The sequence below is a fragment of the Anolis carolinensis genome, chromosome 4 (genome assembly GCF_035594765.1).
Source record: "Anolis carolinensis isolate JA03-04 chromosome 4, rAnoCar3.1.pri, whole genome shotgun sequence".
Classification (NCBI taxonomy): domain Eukaryota; kingdom Metazoa; phylum Chordata; class Lepidosauria; order Squamata; family Dactyloidae; genus Anolis; species Anolis carolinensis.
In genome coordinates, this window is record NC_085844.1 from 75,993,032 (window position 1) to 76,012,446 (window position 19,415).

At 40.5% G+C, this 19,415-nt stretch overlaps 1 long non-coding RNA gene across 2 annotated transcripts; it reads left to right on the top strand.

Annotated features, from left to right (window-relative positions):
* The first annotated feature begins 433 nt into the window (after nucleotides 1-433).
* On the top strand, nucleotides 434-18,542 carry LOC107982758 (uncharacterized). Of its 2 annotated transcripts, XR_010006106.1 has the most exons (4): nucleotides 434-733; nucleotides 861-2,310; nucleotides 6,264-6,392; nucleotides 18,465-18,542. It is a non-coding gene; the product is annotated as an uncharacterized LOC107982758 (long non-coding RNA). The 2 variants fall into 2 exon arrangements; XR_001730197.2 differs by having other exon boundaries at nucleotides 442-2,310.
* Nucleotides 18,543-19,415: the final 873 nt, after the last annotated feature.

Here is a 19,415-nt window from a genome sequence, read left to right on the forward strand (position 1 = left end):
TCTGAATTTTCTATAACAACCACTGGGTAGGACATTCTTGGTTGCAAATAAACATTCATTAACTAGTGCCTGCCTATCTGTAGCTCCCCTTCTGCTGTGTGTCAAACCAGGGCTTCGTTGATTAGTCTCTTGCCAAATATCAGGAACAATTTTCTGTGCCTGAAGACAACTGTACTATACAATAGTACACAACCCTGTATCTTCCCCATGTGGAGCGATCCAAAACAAGAAACGTGATGTTGAGTGATAAGTGGAAAATACTTTGACACCAGTTCGTTGCTTGCCAGTTTGAGGGGATGGGATTTGATATGGCAGGTCATCCCTCTGGTCCTACCTTAGAAACTGGCCTTATTTTTTTTAAGAGAGGACATTGAATTATAACAGTGCAAGTCAGCTGACTGCTTTGTCACAGAGCTGCTGCCTTTTACATTATCGCAAGTGCCAGAGCTCTCACAGCTGCAGTTTTCTAGTCGCAGTGCGGCAAAGCAGACGCCTAGAACCGGGCACAGAGCAGCATAGGTTTTATTATTTTTTATAACCAAAAAAGAGAGAAAAGTATCTGCTTTAAGCTTCTGTGTGTTTTTTACTTGCCTTGCAGTACGAGGGAGCAGCATACCACTTGGACGTGCCTGTTGGCTCTGACATTAGCAGCGTCTCTGAACTGAAGCAGACACACTGCTTGGAGCCTTTTACCTAAACTGCCTCAAATGAAGAACGAGTGACTTTTTGCCTTGTAGGTGAACAGGTGCTCCTGCCACCACAATATGCACCTGCAAGGAGCAGGACAAAGGAGGGGATACCTGTTACTGTTTGGGGCCTTTCTCCCCACATTTCCATTTCTCTTCTCCCTTTTTCTTCAGGTGCTGCACCGCCGAAACCGTCAGAAGTGTCCCAGAGTCATATGCCAATCCTGCTCCTATAGGTAGCCACAGTTTTCTCACATCGGTGAGAGCAAAAGCTGAAACAGAAAGGCAGCTTCCCTGACCTAAATCAACACCAGCCCCTTCGGATGGATACAGGGTAGCAGCCAACTAGCAGTGACACAGCCAGCCAGCCATCAAGTGGAGGATTTCTGGGATTGCAATCTATTTCAGTTTCAGCTTGTGAATGCTCCACTTTTGCTACCCAACTGCTGCTGCTGACTTTTTTTTTTCATTCAAACATTTTGTTCCCATAAGTAACCGCAATTTGGGTCTCTTAAGTGTACATTTGTGTGGATTAACCTGTCGTGAGAGTAGCCCTCGTCTGCGTCATGTTGGAAACAAGGGCACTGAAGTCTGCCTGCTTTCACAGTTGTTTCTTTCTGCGTGATGCTATGCAGCTAGAATGGGTTATACTGACAACAAAGGAAGAAGCACAAACCACCAATATATGCTGGGTTGTTATTTCAGGGGGAAAGAAAGACAGAATTCTTCTTCAGTGCAATATGCTCTTTTTGTCTTTGCCTGTTTCTTTTTGTCTTTGTCTTTGTCTCTTTTTTAAACACCTAATCAGAGAATCTCAGAGTCACCGTTGTGGATGTGGGTTTTTAAAATGCTGTTGAGGGGAAAGACCGCTCATGGAAAACTGCAATTTGAGCCAAGGACCACATCTTTTGCATTCTTGCTGATTTGAAATACTCTGGGGCTTTTTTCCCCTGAAGAGGAAATCCTAAGGGACAAGTTCAGTAACTGAAAAAGCGACCGTAGATAAAAGAAATAAAAATGACAAGCGTAATGGAGGCTCAGCAGAAGAAACTGTCAGAGAAATCAGTGCCTGGATGGCAATCTTACCCAGTCTGAATAATTATGAATAATTCATAGAACAAAATTACTCTGCTTTCACCTTTTCCTCTTAAAATGGCATGATTTGAATCTGTAATAAATTTTCAAGATACAATATAATGTCAATTTGAATCTGAAGAGCTTTTTGCAGCCAGATGCTACATCCTGATTTTTTTCGATACCTTTCACAATTATTCTGTGAAAAACCCACTTCATCACGAAACACCATTACCAATGAAAATTACTGTGATTACAATGGCAACAATAGAATGCCATCAAACAATTTCTAATTTACCTAATTTACAAAGGCTGACAGCACTGGTTTTCACGCCCAAGTCTCCTCGTCATGCTTGGCACCTTGGATCCATATCAGAAAGAGATGCAAGTGGCTTCGTAATGTGGATCATGTTCAGCACCGTTAACTTCAAGACCCCAGGAAAAATCTGAGCAGTCTGTTAATCATGGTTATAGCCATATATGTAACAGGCTTGTTTTCCAGCAGTCTTGATTGTTTTTGTTTAGCTCCTGGGCACAGGATGGCACACAGGTACCAGTTTGTTTATATCATAATGCTGAAGCACTTGAACTGCAGTATATTTTCTATTGAACAATCTGTACAGCTAAAGAAGTGGGTATATGTTGTTAAGTCCATATATCTCTTTCTATTGAAGGATTGACTGCTTTGAAGTTGGAAAAGCTTTCCTCTGCCATTGATACTTATTTCAGTCAGAGAATGGGTGCGGTTAGACAGCTGAATGATAACTATGTACCTGTTTGTTGTTGGTATTTTAATAACCTTTATATTTAGCCTTGATTTTGTGTTACAGTTAGGTGTTATATCAATATGTGTTGATCATCTAAACTTTTTTATTTACAAAAAGAACCAGGCTGCATCATAGGGTAAAATCAGATTATGCTGGTATTCTCCATATGCCATTCTGATTACCAGTTTTGAGATGAAATCTCTAATTGAGAATTAGCCATAACTATAGAAAATATGTGGGTTCCTGAAGTTAACATACAGTGAAATATTGCAAACGTAACTCCAGATTCAAATAGCTTTTTAATGCAATAAGGACAGCTGCACTATGTTAGGTTAAATTTTCCTCTTGGATAGAAAACCCTGTTAATTTAAACTTATACATTTATATTTTTATTTCTTCATTAGATGTATTGAACCTTAACATATTGCATTATTTTGGGTTTGTTTTGTTTTTTAACAAAACTGTAGAAAATCTTTAGTAATTCTTCTCAATTATGTAACTGTTTATGTAGAAACTGTCTCGCTTGCTAGAGTGGAAAATATCCTGTGCTTCTATACCTAACTTATATGACAAGATGCATGTTTCACTCTATGTGCATTCGAACTCTAGTATTTTATATACAACAACTTGAACCAACTACAGTCACCTTATATATGTGATGTTTTTTAGTTGATGTCTCATTTTACTCCATAATTCAGTCTATCTGTGAGAAGATTTGTATTTCTATATCATACTAAAGAAAAAACCAACACTTCCCTTATTGTTGGTTTTTTTTTTTAAGTAATTCATATAGACAATAATGTCATTATCTTCCAAGGAGCTGTAGTCAGAACTGGTTTACCCACAACTTAAGGCTGACTCAAGTGTATAATGGTATTTAAATGGCAACTCTCTAAACTATAGTTTGTGCTGCAATCTCATGTGGTGGGCACGAGGAGAGGAAATCCCTAGGTCTATCTGCAGTCCAGTCCTAATAGAAAGCTATGCTAGCTGTATAAAGGGCTAGGATTAAATATAAGTGGGGACCCAGGAAATATTTTAAGGTGGACGCCTTCTAAACTGGCAAACAGGTCATTGTGAATTCTATGTACTTGCATGTATGTTTTTACAAACTAGCAAAAACATAAATTACACCAAGTAAATTCATTAACAATATGAGTACAAGGAAGACAATGAGAAAATAATAAATGAAATATTATATAATTGCTTAAAGCATAACATCAATGCATCCAGGCATGGGGAAAATAGATATAACTCTATAAATGGAATGCAAAGATGGCTCTCAATTAGGACGGTGATTGTTAGTTCCTCATTGAGGGAGGGTTACATTGCAGTTTTGCTGGTCCTGATCTTTGATGTCTGTTTTAGGGAAACCCAAGCCTTCTAGCCTACACTTGGAAAGGCTCAAGCCTTCCTCCCCCTTCCAGGGCCTATGGGTGCAAGCCCTTTTGCTGGTCCATCTGGCAATAACCAGCAGAAAAGTTCTGCCTGCCAAGTGCTTTAGGATCTTCTTGCAGAAGAAGACAAACATGAAAGAGAGAGATACAGAGTGAAGGAGAGGCTGGATGGCATCAGGCCCAAACCAGCAACAGACCAGGGATTTAGCCATAGTGTCAGCACAAAATGGCCCGTCCTAAGTAATTTAGCAAGAATATTCTTAAATAACTTCCAACATCCTTACACTGGGTAGGGCTTGGATTCAGAATGGTTTCATATGGCCTAATGTCAACTGAGGTGTCTTTGGCTATCTTAGCCAATTAAGATTGCACTTTATAGAATGATAGAGTTATAGTGTTGAAAGAGAGCCAAGGGCCATCCAGTCCAGCCCCATTTTGCCCTGCACAATACACACTCAAAGCAGTTCTGTCATGTGGTCATCCAGCCTCTGTTTAAAAACCTCCAGAGAAAGAGACTCCATCACACTTGTTACCATTAGGAAGTTTAGGGAAAACTCTTTTCCTGCAATTGAATCCATTGCTCTATGTCCTACTCTCTAGAGAAGCAATCTTGTCCCCTCCTCAATATGGCATCCTTTCAAATATTTAAACATGACTATCAAGTCCCCTCTCAACTTTCTCTTCCCCAACTTAAACATACCCAGCTCCCCAAGCCACTCATTGTATGGCTTGGCTTCCAGACCTTTTACCATGTGGGTCACTTTTCCTTTGGACACATTCTAGCTTGTCAGTATCCTTGAATTGTGATGCCCAGAATTGGACACAATATTCCAGATGAGGACCAAGAATTAAGGACGCACAAGATTTATTTGCTAGTTCCAGCTATTCCAGTTAGTGTAATCTTTCTGAGAGTGCCCTCTAGGAAGTCATGAAGAAAAAGATAAAAATTGCTTAGTATTAATATTATTTCTGCTGGATGTGAAAATGTGAAAACTGTTGTTCCTATCTGCCCCTGGAGCCAAATTCGAATCTGTGAGTATAATAAATGGCTTTAAAAGGAGATGTATAAATTCATGGAGATGAGGAACTTCCTAGCAGTAGAAACTGTTTAGCAGTGGAATAGATTGCCTCAGAAGGTGGTGGGCACCTTGACTGGAGGTTTATAAACAGATACCCATCTCTTAGAGATTCTTTAGCAGGGACTCAGTGCCTTTGTAGAGGGTTGAGCTAGATGACCCTTGATATTACTGTGATCAGTAATGGGTGTTAATCAGAATGACTACAATCAGTACTTAAAAAATTGCAAGGTTCTGTAGGCCAGTTGCTAGAGAACACAAAAACGAAGATGAAGTTGCACTTACATTCTGCTGCAAAGCTTCCATAGGTAACTATTTGGTCATGTTGGGAACATAATTTTGGATTAGATAGATGTTTAGTCTGATCCAATATGGCTCTTCTAATGTACCAGACAGTTTTATAAAAACTATCCTGCAAATATATCTTCAAAATACAAAAAGATGAAATGATCAACATTGATCCAGCATGTGGGAAATACAACTGAGATGAAAAATCAATTTAAAAAATATAGTCTAATTGCTGTTTCACTATGTTTCAGAATTTAATATATAATGTTATCCATATATGAAATCTAAACATTCAAGTTTATGTATCTAAAACAACAAATGCTTCTCTAGTATACCATCCCTTTGGATCATCTCACATATTCAGCATTGCAAGGTGCTAAAACAGCATTCAGTGGAGAAGGATTTAGAAACTGTAGCCCACAAGCCATAGGCAATTGCTGGGGATGTTTGATGGTCTCAGTTCTCCCCTCTAATCCCTCAAAGTCCTGCATATTAAAAGGGGGAGTGGGACAGCAGAAATCACCAACCAAATAGGAGCCACAGTGGTGCAATGTGTTAAACTCTTGTGAACTGCTGACCTGAAGGTTGGGTTGCTGACCTGAAGGTTGCTGGTTCAAATTCATGTGATGGTGCGAGCTTCCATCTGTCAGCTCTAGCTTACAGGGACATGCGAGAATCCTCCCAGTAACACATCTAGGCATCCCCTGGGTAAAATCTCTGTAAACAGCTAATTCTCTCACACAGAAGCAACTTGTAGTATGTTCTCAAGTCACTTCTGACACAACAAAAAAAAAACCAACCAAATAAGGGATATAAAGCTACATCTTAAATCAATAGTAAACTGACTACTTTGGCCAGGATCCAATGGGCTACTTAAGCTGAGGAAAGAAATCCTATTAGAAGATGGAGTAAGAGGTGACTGCCTCCTCTTCCTGCACTTGTGATAAAATATTCTTCTCTCCTTCCCTCCTCCAGACCTCTACACCACCAGAAACTATGCTCCAAAGGTTTCTCAAGCCAGCCCCTTCAAGCAAAATGAGATATGGACACAAGGGAGAGTGGATGGACTCTTGGAGAATGTGCCTTCTATTAGCGCAAGTACAAGTAAGTTGGATTCTGGCCTTTCCTTTCCTGTCAAACAATACTGATTACTGACATGAGATGTCAAATTTAATTCATTTCAGTTTCACATAGGTGATTGCTTTTTTAAATTTTATTTATAGCATCATTTTTAGGCCAGTAATCAAAGGAAAACAAAGTGGCAGCTGTGGAATGTAAAAAGTCAGTCATTCCTTTACAAGCCTCCGTGTAACAGAATAGACTTTCACATGGGGGAAAACAGTGGTGCATTCAAGTTTCTTCAAATTAATTTCATACCAAAGTTGCTTTTTTTGGAACAGTAGCAGATTAGGGTCTGTCTGGGCCAGAGCAATTTGTTTCCTTTGTTTCCTTTGTTCCTTGTTCTTTGTTGTCTCTCATTTGTTTCTATATTTATCCTTATGCTTTTACAGTATTTTCAGAGAGGCTGTGCATAGTTACTTGGAAGTATAAGCTTCTAATTTCAATGGGACATACTCCCAGATAGAGCTTGGAAAGTTACTCTCAAGAGGAATGAATTCAATAGTACCTCTACATATGAGGTTTTGACTTTTGTGGATTTGATTATTCATGGATTTGACCGAAAATATTATCTTTAAGAATTTTTAAGTCCACCAGTGTGTTTCTATAGTCAGCTTCCTCTAGTCATGTTGGAGGACCTAGATATTTCTACAGGGAATACCTCTCTAGGAATGACTAGGAACCCTTTCACACAGCCATATAATCCAGAATATCAAGGCAGATAATCCACAATATCTGTTTTCAACTGGATTATCTGCGTCCACACTGCCATATAACACAGTTTAATGTGCATTTTATACAGCTGTGTGGAAGAGGCCTAGGCCCTCTTGTTCATTTCTGTGATTAGCTTCTAGACAAGACACCCATAGAGTCGTGCAGGAAGACCTACAAATTCCTAGAGAGAAGTTCTTTCAGATAATAATATAGCACTGTCTTTATTCACAGTTTTTTCACTTTCACGGGGATCTTGAGCCCCTAACTCCAGTGAATGTGTAGGGTCAGCTGTATGCTGAGGTGCAAACCCATCCATATCTGAGCCATGATAGGATAATACACTGGGACCCACTCCTCAGTTCTGTTTAACATCAGAATGCTAGGATAGTCACTCTTCTTAAAACTTAACATTTAAAATTGTGCTTCCAGATTAATGTGTACAGGATTACAACCCAAAACACAAATATTCAACTGCAGCTGAGAAGATTGGTCACTAGGTAGGTGGGCCAGGTTTCCTAAAAATTCAGAAAATGTTACTCAGAGGTAGGTGTGGGATACGAGGCCTTGTACCTTCGAGGTATACTGCAATAAAGCTCTTTAATAACAAATTCAGGGACAGAGTTCACCCGCTGCTTGTGCCCTGGGATGTATGATACAGACAGAAGCTGATGTGGGCAAAGCTGTTATTTAAAACAAGGGGAGAGTTTGAAAAAAAAAATCCCAGCTCTTGGAGTATAATATTGCTGAACAATTTCCTTAGTTTCCAACCAAAGTACCACATTTTATTCCTCAAAGAAATTACTTTTGACATACTTGAAGTTTAGATCTTATGATAAATAACAGTATTATGAACTTCTGAATATATGGAACAGGTTGGGTTTTTTTTTCAAAGTTTTAACCTACAGAAGTAGAATTTACAATAAAGCCACCCTTGAATTCCAGCTACTGAATAACCTACGGCCACTTCCTATGTTAAAGTTTTTATTCACAGGTGTGTTCTTATATATCACTTCTGAGAAGGAAAGACCTCACAACACTAGAAGGATTTATAACCATTGCTGCCTATAAGAGTTGGATAGTTTACAAATCCAGAGGAATCTAAATGTCTTTAAACTATTTTGATTTAATGTTCTTGGATATCCAAAATGTTCCTTTGGATATACATACATTCAGTGAATGGTATTATTTCTTTTTTAAACTTATTTATTTATTTTGTTTACTTTGTTTTATATCCCACTTTCTCTCCCTCACTGAGGGATTCAGAGCAACTAACACTCAACAACGATTTGATGCAGTTCAACATAATACAATATTAATAGAAAAAATAATATAATACTAATAAACTTACAAACACAAAAATTAAAACAGCAGTATATAAAACATGATAAACAGCATTAAAGGTAAAGGTAAAGGTTTCCTCTGACGTTAAGTCCAGTCATGTCTGACTCTGGGGGTTGGTGCTCATCTCCATTTCTAAGCCGAAGAGCCGCCGTTGTCCGTAGACACCTCCAAGGTCATGTGGCCGGCATGACTGCATGGAGCGCCGATAAACAGCATTACAAACATATTTAAACCAATTATATTAAAACAATTATATTAAAATCCAAATCCAGCCCATTGCCATAGTCGAGTCCAATAGCCATTTCACACGGTTACTCATTGTCTTCCTCAAAAGCTTCCTTCCTGAGAAAGGTTTTTACTTGCTTTTTGAAGGATAAAAGCATTTTGATATCCCTAGGGAGGGCATTCCAGAGCCGTAGTGCCACCGCCAAGAAAGGCCCTCTCTCTCGTTCCCACCAACCGCACCTGAGACAGGAGTAGGACTGAGGGTAGGACTTCTCCTGCAGATCATAGCGTTCAAGCAGGCTCATATCGGGAGATGCAGTCAGATAGATAAGAACCATTCACAGCCTTAAAGTTTAACACCAGCACCTTCAATTGCGCCCAGAAGCAAACTGGTAACCATTGGAGCTTCCACAACATGAGGGTTGACCGCTCCCTGTACAGTGCTCCAGGTGCAGCCTGGCTGCAGAACTTTGGACCAGCTGAAGCTTCTGAATGGTCTTCAAAAGCAGCCCTACATAGAGCGCATTACAGTAATCCAATTTGGATGTGACAAGGGCATGGGCCACCATGGCCAAGTCCAACTTCTCAGGGTAAGGGCACAGCTGGCGCACAAATTTTAATAGTGTGAAGGCTCCCCTGGCCACTGCTGACACCTGGGCCTCCAGGGTCAGTGATGAATCCAGGAGAACACCCAAGCTGCGAACCTGTGTCTTCAGGGGGAGTGTAACTCCATCTAACACCGGCTGTAACCCTATACTCTACTCGACCTTCTGACTGATCAGGAGGACCTCTTTTCTTGTCAGGATTTAATTTCAGTTTGCTCGCCTTCATCCAATCCGTTACTGCCCTCAGGCACTGGTTTAGGATCAAAATGGCTTCCTCGGAGTCAGGTGGAAAAGAGTAGTAGAGTTGGGTGTCATCTGAGTAGATTTCACCCAGTGGCTTCTTGTAGATGTTAAAGAGAATGGGGGATAGAATAGGCCCCTGCGACACCCCACAAGACAAAGGCCAGGTGTTCGAGCAGGAGTCCCCCAGCACTACTTTTGGTGATTGGCCCTCCAGGAAGGACTGGAACCATTGCAAAACAGTGTCCCCCAGCGCCATCCCAGCGAGCCAGCCCAGGAGAATATCAATCAATCAATCACATTTTATTGATTAGCCCATCGGCCGTATCAAAACATTTAGCACATAGACATACATACAACATACAACCCGAGGTACAAAAGAAGCTAAAATAAACAAGCTGTTAAAAAGATCCCGTGCAGGATTCTGGCCGGCCTTTTTTGGGGGGGGGGGGGCATAAAGCTATAATGAAGTTTATTTTGCAAAAAGAAAAAAAAACAGAAAAAGAAAAACAAGAAACCCAGAATTAAAGTAAAATACATGATTGATGAAAGACAGAGGGGAGGTTTAGCTACACCTGATTTAAAACTATACTTTGAGGTGGCAGCACTATTGTGGGCCACAGATTGGGCAAAACTTGAAAATATTAAAATTTTTGAATCTGAAGGGAATAGACCTGAGATTAGGGTGGCACTCTTATCTCTGGTATGAAAAAAAGATAGAAAATAATATCGTTTTATAAGGTCCTCAATTCTTAAGATATGGGAGAAATATAAAAAAGTTATATGAAAAAACACCATTATGGATATCAACATTAGAGGCCTCCCAAAGAAGAAGAATAGGGTGGGAAAATTGGCTCAAATATAAAGATCTATTAATAATAAAAAATGGGAATTGGGCACTAAAAACACAACAGGAAATGAATAAATTAGATAAAAATATTTCCTGGTTTCAATATTATCGCATAAGGAGGGGTAGATTTGGGCCCATCTTAGTGTTAAAGTCTCCTCCCAAAATGACAGAAGCATTTGAGTTCTGCATTATGAGATCACCAACATAGATTTCCAAATTGGATCACTGGGCTCTGATTTGTGGTTTCCTCTTCAGTGGGGGCATATATACATTACCAGCAGCGTGTGATGTTGGAATTGGATCAACATTGCTATTACACTCTTTTTGGATGGAGGTAGGGCCTAGTGCAGACATGTAATGAGGTGGAAACCAGGATCCCTATTCCTCCTTTAACTCTCCCACATTTTGCCCCGGCTAGGTCTTCCTCGTATATGAATGGAATCCACTAAATGTCAGTTCATCCACTGTCCCTGTTTCTTGGATTCGTAAAATGTGGTGATGAGTGAGAAAGTCTGCAAAACAGGAGTCTCTAATAGAAGCATGGCAACCAGCAACATTCCATGATAGAATCGAAAAGTTGTGTTTGGAACTTGATTTGTCATGCCTCGAAAGGAGCATGGACTTCGACTTCAATTACCCTTCGCCTCCCCATCAGACACCTGTCTCTATATGAGGATGAAGGGGGTTGTGCTTCCAATATGGGTCCTTGGGGAATAGGAGCCCCCAGAGCGGCAGTTTGTGAGTTTCTGATAGGAATGTGTCCCATTCCTTTTGTAGAGGTTGCAGTGCCACTCTTGTCAAGTGAGAAGCGAGGTGGGGAGGACTGTTTTCTCTGTGAAATGAACCCTTTCTGCATTGCGGAAGACTCAGTCTGGGTTATTGTATTGCTTTGATGTGACTTGTATTGATCCTTAGAGTCTGAGATTTTGAGGATCTCCGCAAGGGCAATATCATCGCTGTCGAAGTTACTCATGTTAGGGTTGCCTGTTGTTTTTCTGCAGCTATTTTCCATGAGTGAGAGGCTCAACAGGGCAGCCCTAGGATTCTCCTGTTGGGTCTCCATTTCGTCATCTACTGTAAATGATTGAGTGATCATATTTTGGAACTGGTCTATTTCGTTTTCCAGTTTGTTGAGTTCTGTTTGAGTATTGGAATTAGGTGTCTTGTTTGAGTTAATTGAGTTGTTGACTTGTAATTGGTGTTGTCGAAATGGAGGGTCATACACTCTACCAGATATAAGTTCTCGAATCCATGGGTCACGGAAAACTCTAGTAATAGCAATAGAGTGTCTGTTCCAAAGAAAGTCCTTCAGGTGTAAGAGGCGGCTGGGGATTGTGGAATTACCAAAGATGAGAAGAACCCGTTTTGCATTAGGGCAGCTTGGTAATAAATGATGGTCTTGTAGGTCCATCGCTCCATGCTGGAGCTGTAATAAATGGGACAGAGACATTTTTATGGACTTTTTGTTTCTCCATCTGCTGTGGTCCCGGTGTTGAAATCTGGTTCTTTTGGAGGACCCACCTACCTCTTCTCTCAGCTACTGGATCACGGTGATTAACAGCTGCTGCTAAAGAGGGATCAGCGTGTCTCAGCAAGCTTTTGTTAACCCCTTGTTTGCCCTGAGAGGGAGGCTGCCAAAGGGATTCTTGTAGATTTTTCACTTGTTCAGCAATCTCATTTAGTCTTTGTAAAATGAGAATCATAGATTCTGCTGAAAGCAAGGATATCTCTTTGCAGGATTGATTAATATGTTTGTGGGAGGTGCCCGGAGCATGTCCAGAGAGTTCCAAAATTCTATCCCCACTACTTCTCTGCACAGGCGAGAATCCTGGGCTAGATCCTTGAGAGTTCAAAGGGGACAAGGCGGTGACCAGGCTTGTGTTTGCCGAGTTTATAGTGTCTAATTTAGGGCCCAAAAGTGAAGATCTGTTGCTCACTGTTTCCGTTGCCGTCTCCCTGGCTGGTAGGTAGGAGTCAATTCTCATTTGTTTTGCTGTTTGGAAAGATTTATGAACCCCTGTAATATTGCTGGGGCTAGCTCGGTTTCTTTTCCTGCCCTTGGATGGCATTTTGGCTTGGGAGTTGTTGATAATGCCAGGTTTTTTCAGAGCTCAGTGCAAGAGCTGCTTGCAGGACACCATGCTCCAGCTCCCCCGCCCCCAGGAGAATATCATGATCGATGGTATCAAAAGCCGCTGAGATATCCAAAAGAACCAACAGGGACACACTCCCCCTGTTGAGCTCTCTGTGGAGGTCATTCACTAAGGAAACTAAAGCCGTTTACATTTCATGGCCAGGCCTGAAGCTGGACTGGTAGGGATCTAAATAATTCATTTCTTCCCAGAATCCCTGGAGCTGTGAGGCCACCACACATTCCAAAACCTTGCCCAGAAAAGGGAGATTTGATACTGGCTGATAATTATTCAGTTGAATGGGATCCAGTGATAGCTTTTAAAATAATGGCTTCACTAACACCTCTTTCAGACTCATTGGAATTTTTCCTTCTTTTAGAGAGGCATTTACCACCACCTTCACCCACTCTGTCAGTCCCTCTCTAGCTTGTTTAATCAGCCAGGAAGGGCAAGGGTCCAGAACACACGTGGTGGGCCTTGCATCTCCTAGGATCTTGTCTACGTCTTCTGGCTGGACAAACTGAAATGATGGGCCTACCTACTTGGATACTGTTAAAACTTTTTACTGTTCAGGTAACTTCTGGAGTAGCCTTATTTCTTCAGTAAATCTTTTCATTGTATAGTTTGTATAATATGGTTTATTGTATAGTTTATTGAGACAGAGTAAACATCAGACCTCAACACAGAGAGAAGCAAACAGAGAGGCAGACTTTAGATACAGTTGGTTCTCAACATTTGCAGGCTTAAGTTTTATGGATTTGATAAATATATTCTATCTAGAAATCGCTAGTCTTTCAGGGTGACACCATTGTCAACCTCCACCAGAAGAGTCATCTTGGAGAACCTGAGGGAGATGCTCTCTCAAATCAAAATTAGAATTTTTTATTCACAGTTTTTCACTTTCTCAAGGTATCCTGTGCCCCTAATTCACATGAACATGGAAGGCCAACAGTACTTTCTAAAATAATTCCCCCTACCTCGAAATGGTTTTGTTTTATATTTTCAGAAAAAGGTTGCCATCTTTCAGTGTCTGGTCTTTAGTCTCCCGTTTTTGTGGGTCATCTCCAGGTGTGAGACAAGTGTACAGATTTTCTAGGGAGGTGGGTTCTTTGGGGGGGCTCAGTTCTATGCTAGCAGAAAGGGCTCGATGCAAATTGCCAGGTGAGGTGCAATTTGCAAAGACTCTCTAGCACAATCAATTTTTAAAAATTTAGTTTCCTCCTTTTTTTGCAGTTGTGGTCTCAGGGCTCATCCCTTGTTTGGCATTGACCTTCTGGCTAGATACAAGTAGGCTAGATCAAATACCCCTTATCCCATCTATCTAATTTAGGTTGGGAGGAATAACACCTCATTTTACCTTGAACTCAGAAATAAGATTTCTGTATTAATATTCAAACAGGAAAGTATGTTCTTTCTCTGTCTCTTCCTTTATGTGTGAGTACTGTAAATGTGTTTGAATGATAAGGTGTGACTAACTTCACCAGGAGTTGTCCTTATGTCTCAGATTTTGGTGTGGAAACTTCAGGGCTTGAAAACATCTTGGACTGACAATCCTAGAAGCAAGACAACATCCTAAAGTGCCCTATGAGAAATACTATATAGAAAGCTTCTTAAACTACCTTTCTAGGATTATCACAGACCAAAGCATTCTAGTTCAGTTACTTTTCATAGTAGAGTGTAATGCTCTTTTAATATGCAGCATTATCTGCTGTATGCCTTTGTTGCGATGGCTAATTATAATTTCGTTCCTTTCTATGAAAGTGAGTTTACTCTTTCTTATTGTGCCAAACCACAGGCTGTTGAAAGGCCTGTTGTGGGTCTGGATGGAAGGATCACTTGGGTTTCAGCCATTTCTGGGAAATCTGCACCATCGTTTATTATTTTAACTGGCCGCTTGCCCTTTGTTCCCACATTAACAGTTTCCCTGTGGTGCCCCTAACCTTGATATTATTTTCACTTCCATGCTAAATTTCTACAAATGAAAGACATAGACCTTCCAGTTTTACGGCATGGGGAAAAAACCATGTGCTTTATTAAATCTGAATTCTACATGCCAGTAATAAATTTGGAAAAAAAATCACAAGCTGTGTCTCTTGGCCTCAGTTATGTTCATATAACCCATCCTGATAGTTGTTCCAGTAGGCAAAAGGAAACATAACAACTGATTGTATTCTGAAAGTTTATTTGTTTTTCCCTCAGGGTAAAATTCGGCTTGTTTTGTGTAAGCTTTACAAGTTAAATCAATTTTGGCAACTCATATTTAAATATAGATGCCCTGATGCTGTAACTGGTTCTGAAACTTTAGAAATGGATTGGTTGAGTGTGTAAGCAAGGTTACTTTTTAAACATGTTTCCTATTTCTATCTGTTGCTGAACTTTTATGAAGTAAGATAGAAATGCAATATGGCCCCCTTTTCTATGGATTTGATGTGCATAGTTTCACTTATTATCCATGGTTTCAAGTATCCACAGGGGTTTTTGGAAAGTATTTCCCATGGATAGGGAAGATATATTGTAAATTAGTTTTAACTATAAGCGTTTTGAGGAGACAGAGAAGGCTTAACCGATGTTAAGCAAACATTTCCATTGATTTTCATTTGGAATCACAGAGAACTGGAGAGATGGACTGTAATTTGTACAACCATGTTTCATATATGGCATCTCCACAGACATCTAGAAAATATTGTTTTGCTTTGCTTTCAAGTCAATTCTGACTTATGGTGACTCTAAGGTGAATTTATAATGGAGTTGCTTGGAAAGATTGTTTCAGAGGAGGGTTGTCTTTACTTTCCTCTGAGGCTAAGAGATTGTGACTTGCCCAGGGCAACCCAGTGGGTGTCCATGACTAGATAGAGATTTGAAGCCTGGTCTCCAGAGTTAGTCCAACACTCAAAACAATCACACCATGCTGGATCTCTGATAAAAGATACCTATATGAAACAAAAAAAATGCTTCTGCTATTACTGCTTGCAATAGGAGTTTTCTGTGTTGCTATATCAGTTCACTCTATTAATCCATCTAACATGACATTGTACACAAGGATAAGCGACTGTGGAAGACATTGGGGCCTTAAGAAGACATTGGGGGCTTAAGAAGACATTGGGGCCTTAAGAAGACATTGGGACCTTAAGACATTGGGGCTGCAGCCAGGGCCGTAGCCAGAAAAAAATTTCGGGAGGGGTTTTGAAAATTTGGGGGGGGGGGGTTGAACCCCTAGCACATACCCCTCCTCGCTACAAACCTATCAATATCTGCTTGAGATAGTGCCTGGAGGGACTCTTAATGTTTTGCATCTCATAGACTTAGCATGGGGATTTGGTTAACCAGTTAAAATTCATGAGTAAACGAGATTTTTTTTATAACTTGAAAAATTACGGGGGGGGGGGTTGAACCCCTAAACTCCCCCCCCCTCGCTACAGGCCTGGCTGCAGCCCTACCCCACTGTACCCAGTCCCACAAAAATGTACTTTTGCTTTCAGGTGCCATGTATGAGACATGGGGATATTTTCACATGGGTTTGGGTCTTTTTAAATAACGGAGTGAGCAAAGCTCACTTCCTGTTATAAAGAAATCCCAGCCATTGGCCTAAATCGGTCCTGGGGACTCCCAAAGGTATATTGGAAATGCTTCCAAAATTCTTTAGAGCGTATGTTGGGGCAACTTGGGGCAAAAAAAAAGGTTTTTGAAAAATATTGCAAAAACATTTGTTTGACCCCTAGGATTCACACTCTTCCTAGTTTATTTTGTAGTAGATTGATGATGATAAATTGAAGCTCTTACGTGTGCCGATGATCCAGAGTCACCCGCAGAACAATAACATACCACTTAGGTTTGCAGAACAAAAATACAGGAACTTTACTGATTCCAAGAGATAAAAAAAGTATTTACAATGGTCCCTAGTGTCACTTACAGAAGTCCACAGAAGTTTCAGAAGTTCTCAGTCCACAAATCTGCTTCAGAGAAGAATACAGTCCTAGTTCTTTTCCCTCTTTTTTCAGCAGCAAACAGGCCTCAAAATAGCAAGGCCTCGCTGAGTAAACCGGCTCTCTATACCAGCAGTACTCAGTCAGCAACTAAAAACTTGCCCAAACTGGTTCTGCAGCAGCAGAACAGAAACAGTATCAAATCAATCCCCAGATCTTTGCTGGTTCAGCCAATTGGCTTCATGCACTTCATTTTCCAGTTAACACACACAGCACAGTGCCTTTGCAAACCATGACAGATTTGATGTCATGGCATATGGTGGTACAATAAACCATTCATTCACTCTTCCCAGAGGACATTTTGGAGCAAAGAATAGCAGACTTTGCCCACTCATATGATATAGCTTTCATGAGGATGTTCTTTTAAGCCAAATTTAGTTTCAGAGGTGTTCCTCTACTGCTGACAGGGGCCAAATACAAAGAGGTGGAACAAAAAATACCGTTATACTGGTAGTTTAACTCTTACTTGTTGAAACTGAACATCCAGAGATGGATTTCAAGCTTACAAAATGAGGAAAAGAAAAATACAAACACTGGGAAACCAACCCATCATGATGTTTTGGGGAAGGAGGTCAGAAGGCCAAACTGGGACCTTAGGAGGGATGGATTCAGTCTCAGGACCTGAAGTATCCAACCCTTGCTCTACATGCTGTCAAACACAGAGGGGTTTTTCCCATCACCTGCTGACACCTCTTTTTCTCTGAAGATGCTGAACAAGGAACTGTTCCTCTGTATGCAAAGCCTGTGCTCTCCCAATGGGCCATGGTTTACTTTCTACTGAAATCAAAGGGATTTAGAAGATCTTAAGTAGGATGGGAATGTACCCATTTTTAATGTGGAGATCATTATCAATATTCCATCATAACATAATGAAGCAGATGAATTCCTTGTGATTAATACATGAATAAAAAAACATGGGTTTGAAACCTCTGGTGTGAAGGAGGCTCACCACTTCTAATCAGGTAACTGGGAGGCAGGGGCATAACCTAATTACACCTTTTGAAAAGAAAGTGCTCCAGTTTTACATGGTAATTAGAAGGTGAATTTGAATTAAGGCAAGTTATTGTTAAATATTAAAACAATACAGTTTGATGAAGATCACATTATTTATTTAAGGTGAACCTTTTTCAAACGGTAGTCCACGTAGCTGAACACTCTGAATTACTCTTCAGTGCTGTTTCCCAAATTAATCTGAAAATAGCTCCTGAGCAGCATGTAAAGACGGTTAAGCATGGGTTTTTATGCATACAGAACATTTGCTTTTGCATGATTACAGTTTTTCAATGTTAATGTATGCAAAATAAAATTGTGTTCTTTAATCTCTAAGAGATTCATATTTTTGAAGAAAGTCTTTGCTTTTCCTGTACTTGGTTTGGAAAACATGGCACAATTTTGCATATTAATAATTAACCCACTGTATTCCTGTTTTCTTTAAAAAATTAAATTTACCCATGAATCATAAAAAAGCAGTGGGAAGAGAGCTACCTGCATGAATACTAAAATCCTTTTAATTTTTATCCGATGTTGATTTTTACATTTTCCCTAGGTAAAGGTAACGGTTTCCCCTGACATTAAGTCCAGTCATGTCTGACTCTGGGGCTTGGTGCTCATCTCCATTTCTAAGCCGAAGAGCCGGCATTGTCCGTAGACACCTCCAAGGTCATGTGGCCGGCATGACTGCATGGAGCGCCGTTACCTTCCCACCAGAGCAGTATCTATTGATCTACTCACATTGGCATGTTTTCGAACTGCTAGGTTGGCGGAAGCTGGAGCTAACAGCGGCTGCTCACGCCGCTCCCAGGGTTTGAACCTGGGACCTTTCGGTCTACAAGTTCAGCAGCTCAGTGCTTTAACACACTTCGCCACCCAGTTAAACACACTTCCCTAGATTATCCGTATTCCATAAAAGCATTGTATTACAGTTCTGGTGTGTACTGAGTTAATTTCTTTCAACTGTATCATTCCAGGAATTGCATGAGAAGGAGATAGCTAGAAGAAGAAGAAGCTGGAGAAGCAGCAGTGTCTCCTGGTGGATGGAAGGCATGTGCTATTATTCAGATTATAAAAGTGATCAGCATTTCCTTATGATTTAACTGCCCCTTTGAGACAAATTGAATCCTTCTTATTTGCACTCTGAGGTGGCATCCTTTCCCCTGTAGTTCCAACCCTTGGGCTCCTGTCACATCCTTTATCCTTTTACTCTCAGAAGTCCTCCCTGGATCTAGTTTTCAGATCTCATGGTGACCTTAATAACAGGCAACAGGTTGTGCTATTCAATGGTCAAGCATGACCGCTTCTCATTGATTAAAATAAAAAAAAAATCAAAACACAAGATGTAGAAAGTAAGCCCAGTAAATAACTCCTTGAACTCGTCTACATTTCCTACTCCCCAAACCCTACAAATCTTATTAATTCTTCCCAAATCATTGGTTCTCAACCTGTGGGTCCCCAAATGTTTTGCCTCCAACTCCCAGAAATCCTAACAGCAAACTGGCTGGGATTTTTGGAAGTTGTAGGCCAAAACACCTGGGGGACCCATAAGTTGAAAACCACTGTCCTAAATTATCTTTCCCTCTGTCTCTGATCGCACAAACTCTTTTCAATCCAATTCCTATTTGACTTAATAGAACTTAATGTTCACATCCTTTGCTCTGTAAACCCCCCCCCCCCTTTCATTGCACTTCACGAGCTTTATGTTCTGATGCTATCCAAATTCACTTTGCTTAGCTACAGCTTGATTTACTTGGCAAGGGTCTCAAGCATTTTCAAGGGGCTGGGGGAATTACACCCACCTATATGACAAGTAGCGAAAAATAGATCAAGACACACTGACAAATACTGTATATACTCGAGTATAAGCCTAGTTTTTCAGCCCTTTTTTAGGACTGAAAAAAACCCTCCTTGGCTTATACTTGGGT